Source organism: Chlorocebus sabaeus, chromosome 12 (genome assembly GCF_047675955.1).
Source record: "Chlorocebus sabaeus isolate Y175 chromosome 12, mChlSab1.0.hap1, whole genome shotgun sequence".
NCBI lineage: Eukaryota > Metazoa > Chordata > Mammalia > Primates > Cercopithecidae > Chlorocebus > Chlorocebus sabaeus.
The window spans coordinates 103,404,328-103,415,750 of NC_132915.1; positions in this window are offsets into that span (position 1 = coordinate 103,404,328).

An 11,423-nucleotide genomic window follows, 5' to 3' on the forward strand; every position below is an offset into this window, starting at 1 on the left:
TAGAGTTCAGTGGTGTGATCATAGCTCACTGTAACCTTCAACTTCTGGACTCAAGTAATCCACCTGCCTCAGCCTCCTGAGTAGCTATGACCACAGGTGTGTGCCACCACAGCTAGCTAATTTTTTATTTTTTTGTAGAGATTGTCTCATTATATTGCCCAGACTGGTATCAAACTCCTGGCCTCTAGCAATCCTCCCACCTCAGCCTCCCAAAGTGCTGGGATTACAGGCGTGAGTCACCTTTCCTAGACCCTAGACTTTGTTTATGGTGTCTTTTTGCCCCCATAGAAGCCTCTTACGAAGCCCCAGCTAAGAGAGAGGAGTCAATCTACTTCAGTGGAAAGAATTCTAGATTGGGAGTCAGGAGGAGGACCTGTGTACCTCCATGGGCTAGACCAGCACTGTCCAAAGAACTTTCTGCAGTGATAGACATGCCCCATATCTGCACTCTCCATTTTGATAACCAGTAGCCACATGTGGCTATTGAGCACTTGAAATGTGCCTGGTGTGACTGAGAAACTGAATTCTAAATTTCATTTAATTCGAATTTTAAATTCAAGTAACCACACATGGCCAATGACTGTTGGGCAGTACATGTGTGGATGGCCTACATTTCTGAGCAAGCTGCAATACCTGGTTGTTATTAGGGGATGAAGAGTCCCTATATGGCTTGGGTCAGGCACTCCATTTCCCTGGGCCTCAGTTTTCCCATTTGTTCAGTGAGGCTCACAACAGCCCCTGCTTCCTGAGGTTCTTCCTGAGATTTGGTTTGTGGGTTGTGTGTGAAAGTCTAGGCCCGGTACTTGACCCAACACCGCAAAACCAGGCCAGATTCCCAGGTTGAAACATGAGAGTATGTTGGTCCCATTTACATGATGTCCAGAGACCCCTGGGTGACTTTCTCCAGAGCCACCCCACTTCAGCTTGGAGGCCAGCTTTCCTTTCCTAATCCAGCTCCAGCAGGCCTCAGCCTGGGACTCCATATCACTGACAGGGCAACGTCCAAACTCTCCAGCCTGCGTTCTGGCCTCTGAGAGCTGGCCCTGCCCTGGCATTGCTGTTGTTCCTACAACAGGCAGGTCAGCCCAGCAGCCTCCCCAGCCTTGCCCTGTGTCTGCCTCCTACCCCAGCCTTCTAAGGTCTGCCACTTCATTCACTCCACTCATTCATTTTTCACTCACAGTGGTTTATCCCACTATCTGCTCTGGGACTGGGGCTACAGTGAGGGGCACATGGATGTGGCCCAAATGATGACTCTTGTGATACACCTAGTTAGGGTGGTAGTGGCCGGGGTTCAGGCAGCAATGGGAACACAGAGAAGGTCTGCTTGGGGTGGGTGGTCGGGGCAGGCTTCCCTGAGGAAGTGACATGTAAGCCGAAGCCTGACGAGTGGATAGAAGCAGCCAGGAGAGGGGAGCCGCTGGAGAAGACAGTCCGAGTCGACCCACAGCAGAAGACACAGGGTCCCATGATCTGCAGAGGCATGAGCAAAGCTGGAAATGAAAGCAAGCCCAATCCCACTAGAGGGGCTTATAGGCCATATGAAGGTGTAGAGGCCATGTGAGGTGGCTCACGCCTGTAATCCCAATGCTTTAAGAGGCTGAGGCAGGAGGATCGCTTGAGCCCAGGAGTTTGAGGCTGCAGTCAGCCACTGTACTCCAACCTGGGCAACAAAGTGAGACCCCATCTCTTAAAAAAACAAAAGAGGCTGGGCACAGTGGCTCATGCCTGTAATCCCAGCACTTTGGGAGGCCAAGGCGGGCAGATCACCTGAGGTGAAGAGTTCGAGACCAGCCTGGCCAACATGGTGAAACCCTGTCTCTACTAAGAATACAAAAATTAGCTGGGAGTGGCGGTGGGCACCTGTAGTCCCAGCTACTCGGGAGGCTGAGGCAGGAGAATCACTTGAACCCAGGAGGCAGAGGTTGCAGTGAGCCAAGATCACACCATTGCACTCCAGCCTGGGCAACAAGAGCAAAACTCCATCTCAAAAAAAAAAAAAAAAAAGAAAGAAAGATGTTGTCCTTTATTCTGAAGGTAATGGGGAGCCATGGAAGGTGTTGAAAGATGATGTGATTACTCCAGGGGTCAGCTCCCTACCTGGCCCTTGTCTCCCCCTATAATTCAGGAATTTAGCCCCCTTCACGTTTCCTTTCTCTACTAGCCACCTAGATTTCAAAATACTTCATGTGCACATAGTTCCCAGGAACTTCCTCCCACCTGTAGTGACCTGGGTTCAAACCACAGCCCTACCACACCTTGGCCGTATCACTTCAAGCAAGTCATGAACCTCTTTCACCCTTCACCCTTCAGTGTCCTCACCCGTAAAATGGAGATAATGACACCTTCTCTGCACAGTTCCATATGTTATGAGGGAACATTGCATGGCACAGAGCCACCTAGGAAATGGAGTCTAGTTGAATTCCTTCTGTGCAGGGTCAACCAAAGCCATAAAGGGGGACTGAAGGTCTTCCCAAAGGGCAAGCGGAAGTCTCATTTCTGGGAAGTGTCCTTGGGCCAGCTGGCCCCACTGGGAGTGGAGGGAAGCATTTCTGAGGCCTTTCTTGGGCAGCCTGACCATGTGCTAGATACCCCAAAGCAGACCCCCCAAACCTAGAATCGGTCTTCTGCACCTTCTCAGAGTCCCCACCCAGCAGGCCAGGAGTCGGTAGGCTGGTGTGAGGCTTACATAACCTGGCAGGAGTCCCACACCTTTCACCCAGTGATCGGGGCTGTGTGTACCCAGAAGAGGAGTTGCCGGGTCACCTCCCTGTCCTTCTAGGTACCTGCACACACACAGCCCTTTAGCCTTTGCTGAGCTCTGCTTATTTCCTGAGTTCTTAGTCATAGTCCCTGGCATTACCATTGGCAACGGCTATTGTTGTTTTGTTTTTTATTGACATAGCAGGTGGTGTTTGATACACATATACACTGTGTACTGATAAAATTGGGATAATTGAGAAATCCATCACCTCAAACATTTATCATTTCTTTGTGTTGAGAACATTACAATTCTTCTACCTATTTTGAAACATATTGTAAATAATTGTCAACTATAGTTGCTCTACTCTACTATTGAATACTAGATTTGCTTTTTTTTTTTTTTTTTTTTTTAAAGACACGGTTTCACTTCCATCACCCAGGCTGGAGTGCAATGGCATGATCTCAACTCACTGCAGCCTCCACCTCCCAGGCTCAAGCAATTCTCCTGCCTCAGCCTCCTGAGTAGATGGGACTACAGGCACGTGCCACTACGCCTGGCTGATTTTTTATATTTTTAGTAAAGACAGGGTTTCACCATGTTGGCCAAGCTGTTCTTGAACTCCTGAGCTCAAGTGATCCACCTGCCTCGGCCTCCCAAAGTATCAGGGCTACAGGCATGAGGCACAGCGCCTGGTGAATTTATTTCTTCTATCTAACTGTATTTCTCTACCCATTAACCAACTTCCTTCTTTTCATTCCCGCCCGACACACCCCACAACAGCTATATTTGTAAATGTGAAAGTATCAGTAATGGCATTTAGTGGTGAGGCACTGTAGAGTAGTGGGAGACAGAGGGAGCAGCAGGGACTGGAGATCTGAACGGAGTGTGCATCCCAACCTCCTCCAGCTGTTAGCTGTGGGACCTGGAGCCCGTTCCTTGAAGTCTCTAGCCTCAGTTTTTACAGCTGAAAAGTGGGTTTAGTGACCATGCTGTCATGAGGAGTAGTGTGAATAAAAGGCTCCTGAATTACTACTTGGCAGCTGGCCATGCGCACCAAATGTTGGCTTTTTTTTTTTTTTGAGACAGAGTCTTGCTCTGTCGCCCAGGCTAGAGTACAATGGTGTGAGACTCACTGCAACCTCCGCCACCTGGGTTCAAGTGATTCTCCTGCCTCAGCCTCCTGAGTAGCTGGGATTACAGGCACTTGCCACCACACCCAGCTAATTTTTGTATTTTCAGTAGAGACACTGTTTCATCATTTTGGCCAGGATGGTCTTGAACTCCTGACCTCAGGTGATCTCCCTGCCTCGGCCTCCCAAAGTACTGGGATTACAGGCGTGAGCTACCATGCCCGGCCCAAATGTTGGCTGTTAACATCACATCGTGTTTTGTACCCTGCCTTGTCTACCCATTACAACTCTTTCCAGCCACAGGAGGGAATTGAACACTGTCAAGGGTTTCCCATACATGCCAAACTCCTAACTGCCTGGGATCACAGGGCCAGGAGCTGGAAACCTGCCTTTTTTTTTTTTTTTTTTTTTTTTTTGAGACAGAGTCTCGCTCTGTCACCGAGAGAGAATGCAGTGGCACAATCTCAGTTCACTGCAAGCTCTGCCTCCTGGGTTCACGCCATTCTCCTGCTTCAGCCTCCCAAGTGGCTGGGACTACAGGCGCCCGCCACCACGCCCGGCTAATTTTTTGTATTTTTAGTAGAGACGGGTTTCACCACGTTAGCGAGGATGGTCTCGATCTCCTGACCTTGTGATCCTCCTGCCTCGGCCTCCCAAAGTGCTGGGGTTACAGGCGTGAGCCACCGTGCCCAGCTGAAACCTGGGATTTTAATTTCCTGTTTGGCCTTGGGGTCCTGCCCTTCCAGACCTCAGTTCCACTCGTGAATCTGCAGAGGAGTGGGACTGGGGTTGATGCTTACTCAGGATCCTGATCTCTGATTCTGCCGTTCATACCTAGAAACCTGAGATCCTGCACCTCACCTTTCTCTTCCTTTTTTCTTTCAACAAACATCACCCAGGATTCAAATTCCAGCCCTGCCACTTCTTGGTTCTGTTACCTTGAACTAGGTAGTTAATTGCTCCATGCCTCTGTTTTCTGATCTCTAAAATGGGAATACCTATATTACCTATTTCACAGGGTTTGTTTTTTGTTTGTTTGCTGTTGTTTTTGTTGTTGTTTTTTACATGGAGTCTCACTCTGTCACCCAGGCTGGAATGCAGTGGTGCGATCGTGGCTCCCTGCCACCTCTGCTGCCTGAGTTCAAGCAATTCTCCTGCCTCAGCCTCCCTAGTAGCTGGGATTACAAGCACCCACCACCACACCCAGCTAATTTTTGTATTTTTTTTTTTTTGAGACGGAGTCTCGCTCTGTCGCCCAGGCTGGAGTGCAGTGGCCAGATCTCGGCTCACTGCAAGCTCCGCCTCCTGGGTTCACGCCATTCTCCTGCCTCAGCCTCCTGAGTAGCTGGGACTACAGGCGCCCGCCACCTCGCCCGGCTAGTTTTTTGTGTTTTTTTCAGTAGAGATGGGGTTTCACCGTGTTAGCCAGGGTGGTCTCGATCTCCTGACCTTGTGATCCACCCGTCTCGGCCTCCCAAAGTGCTGGGATTACAGGCTTGAGCCACCGCGCTCGGCCTAATTTTTGTATTTTTAGTAGAGAGGGGTTTTACCATCTTGGCCAGGCTGGTCTTGAACTCCTGATCTCCTGATCCACCCACCTCGGCCTCCCAAAGTGCTGGGATTACAGGCGTGAGCCACCGCGCCTGGCCTCACAGGGTTCTTCTGAGCCATGAGTGAATGGATATTTGTAAAGTACTTGGAATAGTACTTGTTTGCTTCAACAAAAACTGAGTGCCCACTCTGTGCCAGGCACTGTTGCAGACACTGGGGATATAAGCGTGAACAACAGCCCTGAGGTTTTGTTGGTGGGGGGAAGAGAAAGAAATCTACACTTTAGGCTGGGCGCAATGGCTCACGCCTGTAATCCCAGCACTTTGGGAGGCCGAGACGGGTGGATCACGAGGTCAGGAGATCGAGACCATCCTGGCTAACACGGTGAAACCCCGTCTCTACTAAAAATACAAAAATTAGCCAGGCACGGTGGCAGGCGCCTGTAGTCCCAGCTACTCGGGAGGCTGAGGCAGGAGAATAGCGTGAACCTGGGAGGCGGAGCTTGCAGTGAGTGAAGATCGCGCCACTGCACTCCATCCTGGGCGACAGAGCGAGACTCCGTCTCAAAAAAAAAAAAAAAAGAAAAAAGAAAGAAATCTACACTTTAGCACTTGAGTGATGCAACCCCAAAGCAGAGTAGTCAGTATTCACTATTCTTGTGCTCAGGGATTGATGCTCCTGATTCTTGATGCTCAGGGTCTGGCTCTGTCACCCAGGCTGGAGTGCAGTGGCACCGTCTCAGCCCATTGCAACGTCCACCTCCCAGGTTCAAGAGATTCTCCTGCCTCAGCCTCCCAAGTAGCTGGGATTATAGGCGTGTACCACCATGTCTGGCTAATTTTTGTATTTAGTAGAGACAGGCTTTCACCATGTTGGCCAGGCTGGTCTCGAACTCCTGACCTCAGGTGATCCACCTGCCTCAGCCTCCCAAACTGCTGAGAGTACAAGGTGTGAGCCACTGCACCGGGCCCTGATTCTTTTTTTCTAAACACCTACAACAGCTTCTGTGTGTCGATCTCACTATGGGAGCCATGCCCCAGACCAGCTGTGCTCCTAAGATCTCATCAGATGCAATCCTCCCTGTGGTACCATCACCATCCTCACTTCACAGTTGAAGGAATAGAGGCACAGCGAGGTTATGTCTGCCCCCAACCCAGGGCCTGGCTCATTACAGGGGCCGGGGAGCAATTGTTATATAAGTGAGCAAACAAATGGACATCCGAATCCAACTGGCACTATCCCTTCCAGGGAGTAAGTGTTAAAGCAGGGGTCAGAAGTCCTTTGGGCTCCTTTAGGGCAGGGAGCTCAGCCGTATGTGCTTGTGGCTTCACTCCCAGACTATACTGTTGCCACTATCCCCTCCTCTTCCTCCTACTCGCCATCATCACAGCTAACATGTTACTGAATACCTACCTAATACACATCCCTGGCATTAATCTAAGGTTTTCTGCATATGAACTTTTAAAATCCTCGCAACACTCTCATGAGTTATGTCCCATTTCACAGGTGAGGAGACTGAGGCATAAAGAGGCAACATCATGCTCAGGGTCTCAAGGATAGTAAATGATGGAGCTGATTTCAAATCCAGACAATTTGGATCCTGATCCTGAACTCTTATCCACTATGTTATCAAGATACTCTCCTCTCTCTCTCTCTTTTTCTTTTTTTTTTGAGATGGAGTCTTGCTCTGTCACCCAGGCTGGAGTGCAGTGGCCTGATCTTGGCTCACTGCAACCTCCTCCTCCCAGGTTCAAGCAATTCTCCTGCCTCAGCCTCCCAAATAGCTGGGATTACAGGCGTGTGCCACCATGCCAGCTAATTTTTTGTATTTTTAGTAAATACGGGGTTTCACCGTGTTAGCCAGGATGGTCTCGATCTCCTGCTCTTATGGTCTGCCTGCCTCAGCCTCCCAAAGTGCTGGAATTACAGGTATGAGCCACCGCTTGTGGCCAATTTTTGTATTTTTAATAGAGATGGGGTTTTGCCATGTTGGCCAGGCTGGTCTTGAACTCCCAACCTCAGGTGATCCGCCCAACAAGACCAGCCATCTCAACATGGTGAAATACCGTCTCTTAAAAATTAAAAATGAACTGGTTGTGGTGGCAAGTGCCTGTAATCCCAGCTACTTGGGAGACTGAGGCAGAAGAATCGCTTAAACCCAGGAGGCAGAGATTTCAGTGAGCCGAGATCATGCCACTGCACTCCAGCCTGAGCAACAGAGCAAGACTCTATCTCAAAAATAAAAATAGCACATATTCCACAATGAAATGAAACTAGAAATCAATAGCAGAAGAAAAACCGGAAAATTCACATAAACAACACACTATTTATTTTTTTTTGAGATGGAGTTTTGCCCTTGTTGCCCAGGCTGGAGTGCAATGGCACAATCTCGGCTCACCACAACCTCCCACCTCCTGGATTCAAGCAATTCTCCTGCCTCAGCCTCCCGAGTAGCTGGGATTACAGGCCTGCGCCACCATGCCTGACTAATTTTTGTACTTTTAGTAGAGAGGGGGTTTCTCCATGTTGGTCAGGCTGGTCTCGAACTCCCAACCTCAGGTGATCCGCCCAACTTGGCCTCCCAAAGTGCTGGGATTATAGGCTTGAGCCACCGTGCCAGGCCAACAACACAGTCTTAACCAATGGGTCAAAGAAGAAATCACAAGGGCCTGGGCATGCTGGTTAACGCCTGTAATCCCATCACTTTGAGAGGCCGAGATGGGCGGATCAGGAGGTCAGGAGATCAAGACCATCCTGGCTAACATGGTAAAACTCCATCTCTACTGAAAACACAAAAATTAGCCGAATGTGGTGGCGCCTGCCTGTAGTCCCAGCTAATCGGGAAGCTGAGGCAGGAGAATCACTTGAATCTGGGAGGCGGAGGTTGCAGTGAGCCAAGACTGCACCACTGTAGTCCAGCCTGGGTGGCAGAGCAAGACTCTGTCTCAAAAAAAAAAAAAAAAAAAAAAAAAAAAGGGAGGGGGGCGGAAATTAGGAAATATTTTGAGACAAATGAAAATGAAAACACAACATATCCAAACATGTGGGATGCAGCTCAGACAGTACTAAGAGAGAAGATTACAGCAATAAACATTTACATTAAAAAGAAGAAAACACGGCTGGGCGCAGTGGTTCAGGCCTGTAATCCCAACACTTTGGGAGACCAGGTCAGAAGCATCACTTGAGCCCAGAAGTTTGAGACCAGCTTGGGAATCAGGGAGATCCTGTCTCTACAGAAAATTTTTAAGAAAAAATTACCTGAGGCCGGCTGGGTGCAGTGGCTCACGCCTGTAATCCCAGCACTTTGAGAGGCCGAGACGGGCAGATCACAAGGTCAGGAGATCGAGACCATCCTGGCTAATACGATGAAACCCCATCTCTACTAAAAATACAAAAAAAAAAAAAAAAAAAAAAATTTAGCTGGGTTTGGTGGTGGGCACCTGTAGTCCCAGCTACTCGGGAGGCTGAGGGAGGAGAATGGCGTGAACCCAGGAGATGGAGCCTCCAGTGAGCTGAGATTGCGCAGCTGCACTCCAGCCTGGGCGACAGAGCCAGACTCTGTCTCAAAAAAAAAAAAAAAGAAAAAGAAAAAAAGAAAAGAAAAGAAAAAATTACCTGGGACCAGGGACGGTGTCTCACGCCTGTAATCCCAGCACTTTGGGAGGCTGAGGCAGGTGGAGATCTCTTGAGATCCGGAGTTGGAGACCAGCCTGGCCGTGTGAAACCCTGTCTCTACTAAAAATACAAAAATTGGCCGACTGTGGTGGCGTGGGCTGTAATTCCAGCTACTGAGAGGTTGAGGCAGGAGAATTGCTTGAACCCAGGAGGCGGAGGTTGCAGTGAGCCGAGATGTGTCACTGCACTCCAGCCTGGGGGCAAGAGCGAAACTCTGTCTTTAAAAAAAAAAAAAAAAAAAAGGAAAGAAAAAAAAAACAAGAAAAAAGAAAAAGAAAAAATTACCTGTGCATGGTGGCACACACGCCCCTGTGGTTCCAGTTACTGGAGAAGTTCTAGCTACTGGAGAGGATCGCCTAAGACCAGGAGGTCAAGGCTGCAGTGAGCCGTGATCCCACCACTGCATTCTAGCCTGGGCAACAGCTGCTCAAGAAGAAGAAAGATCTCAAATCAAAAGTACTACATGCTCATCATTACAAAATTCAAGCACTGCAAAATTTTATACTATAGAAACAGAAAGTTTAAAAAGTGAAAGTCCTCTATAACGCTCCTTCCCAGAGAACATTTGTTAACAGTGTCGTGTGTAGACTCGGATGGTTTTTTCAAAGCTTGCGGTGATATTTTCTTTTTTTTTCCCTTTAATTATTTTATCATGGCAAAATATACATAACATAAAATTACATCTTAGCCATTTTTAAGTATATAGGTCAGGAGTATTAAATGTATTCATAATGGTGTGCAACCATCACCAATATCCATCCCTATAACTTTTTTCATTATGCAAAGCTTAAACTTTGAACCCATTAAACACTCCCCATTTCCCCCTCCCCCAAGCCCTAGCAACCATCATTGTAAATGTATTCATAATGGTGTGCAACCCTTCACCAATATCCTTCCCTATAACTTTTTTTATTATGCAAAACTTAAACTTTGAACCCAGGCCGGGCATGGTGGCTCACACCTGTAATCCCAGCACTTTGGGAGGCTGAGACAGGCGGATCACGAGGTCGAGGTCAGGAGATTGAGACCATCCTGGCTAACACGGTGAAACCCTGTCTCTACTAAAAATACAAAAAATTAGCCAGGCCTGGTGGCAGGTGCCTGTGGTCCCAGCTACTCGGGAGGCTGAGACAGGAGAATGGCGTGAACCCGGGAGGCGGAGCTTGCAGCGAGCCAAGATCACGCCACTGCACTCCAGCCTGGGCGACAGAGGAGACTCCATTTCAAAAAAAAGAAAACATTGAACCCATTAAACGCTCCTCATTTCCCCTTCCCCCAAGTCCTAGCAACCACCATTGTACTTTCTGTCTCTATGATTTTGACAGCTCTAAGTAGTTTATATCTGGAATCGTACAGTATCTTTTTTTTTCTTTTTGAGGCAGAGTCTTGCTCTGTTGCCCAGGCCTGAAGTGCAGTGGCAAGATCTTGGCTGACTGCAACCCCCGCCTCCCAGCTCAAGTGATTCTCCTGCCTCCCCCTCCTGAGTAGCTGGGATTACAGGTGCCCACCACCACAACCAGCTAATTTTTGTATTTTTAGTAGAGACGGGGTTTCATCATGTTACCCAGGCTGGTCTTGAACTCCTGACCTCAAGTGATCCACCTGCCTTGGCCTCCCGAAGTGCTGGAATTACATGTGTGAGCCACCACTCCCAGCCCTATCTTTTTGTGACTGTCTTATTTTACATAGCCTAATGTCTTCAGCATTCATTCGTGTCATAGTATGTGTCAGAATTCCCTTCCTTTTTACGGCTGCATAATATTCCATTGTTTGTATATATGACATTTATCTGTTCATCTGTTGATGGACACTTGGGTTGCTTCCATGTTTTAGCAATTGTGAGTAGTGTTGCCATGAACATGGGTGTATGATATCCCACTGTCAATCATTTTGTAAATCCAGAAGCAGAATTGTTGGATCGTTAGTAATTCTATTTTTAATTTTTTGAGAAACTGCCATAATGTTTTCCACAGTGGCTGCACCATGTTACATTCCTACCACCCATGTACAAAGGTTCAAATTTCTCCTCCTCTCCGGTATTTGTTAGTGGCGCCATCTCTGCTCACTGCAACCTCTGCCTTCTGGGTTCAAGCAATTCTCATGCCTCAGCCTCCCAAGTAGCTGGGATTACAGGCACCTGCCACCACAGCTGGCCAATTTTTGTATCTTTAGGAGAGACCAGATTTTGCCATGTTGGCCAGGCTGGTCTCAGGCTCCTGATCTCAAGTGGTCTGCCCATCTCAGCCTCCCAAAGTGTTGGGATTACAGGCGTGAGCCACTGCTCCCAGTCTGTTTTTTTTTTTTTTAATAGTAACCATCCTAATGAGTGTGAAATGATATCTCCTTGTAGTTTTGACTTGCAT